Here is a 1000-nt window from a genome sequence, read left to right as displayed (position 1 = left end):
ACCTGATGTAAATGACAAATTGATGGGTGCTGACGAGTTGATGGGTGCAGCACACCAACATGGCACAAGTATACATAAGTAACAAACCTGCATGTTATGCACTTGTACCCTAGAACTTAAAGCATAATAAAAAAATTAAAAAATAAATAAATAAATAAAAATGCTAGCTCTCATTATTACCTTTATCATGATTTTAAATAAACTGTTGTTCAATGTCTATGTCTATGTTTATGAATGAGTAAATTAAAATACATTAATTAAAAGTAACTAACTATAAGCAGTGTTTCTTGTTAGTTCAATATTCTAAATTTAATTAAAAAGTGTTTTATTTCAGAAAATACCTTTTTATGTGTTGAAACTTTCAAATTTGAACTTTTGTCAGACTTCACATCTTTGAACTGAATTTGAACATTTAAAAACATTTTTAGTATCTTTGCTACTTCTTAATTTTTTTTTTTTTCTGTTTATGGCTTGCCTTGTACTTGGAAGCACCAATTATTGAAAATAATTGCTCTTGGACACCATTCTCTCCTTCCTCCAAAAAAATAAAAAATAAAATTTCATGTTTTTTTTTTTTTTTTTACCATTTTTTTCTCAGTTCCATAGTAAATAAAAATCTTTAAAAGTCTATCTGATTTTATTTTAGAATAGATCTGTTACTATTTCTTGAATGTTTTTCTTTTCTTCTTAACCATTAAGTAACAACATTTTTAACCCATAATGAATATTTTAGAGTAATTTTAAAGAATGGTTTTGAATGAAAGATGGGTGTTAGGTCTATTTTAAAAAGCCACCTATTTTACTTATAGTGACATTAAATCCACCACTATATCATAAACATTTAACTACAAATTATATCAGAAATCTATTGATTCCTCTGTATCTCCACAGTCACTATATTTGCGGGCATCAACTTCATTTCTCATCTTGACAACTTCAGTAACACTCATTGGTCTCCTGCATTCCACTCTTTCCTCATTTAATTTATTCTTCACACAGC

Source organism: Colobus angolensis, unplaced genomic scaffold (assembly GCF_000951035.1).
Source record: "Colobus angolensis palliatus isolate OR3802 unplaced genomic scaffold, Cang.pa_1.0 Scaffold435, whole genome shotgun sequence".
NCBI classification, from domain to species: domain Eukaryota; kingdom Metazoa; phylum Chordata; class Mammalia; order Primates; family Cercopithecidae; genus Colobus; species Colobus angolensis.
The sequence above is the reverse complement of the archived record's forward strand: the minus strand, read 5'-3'. Positions refer to the sequence as shown.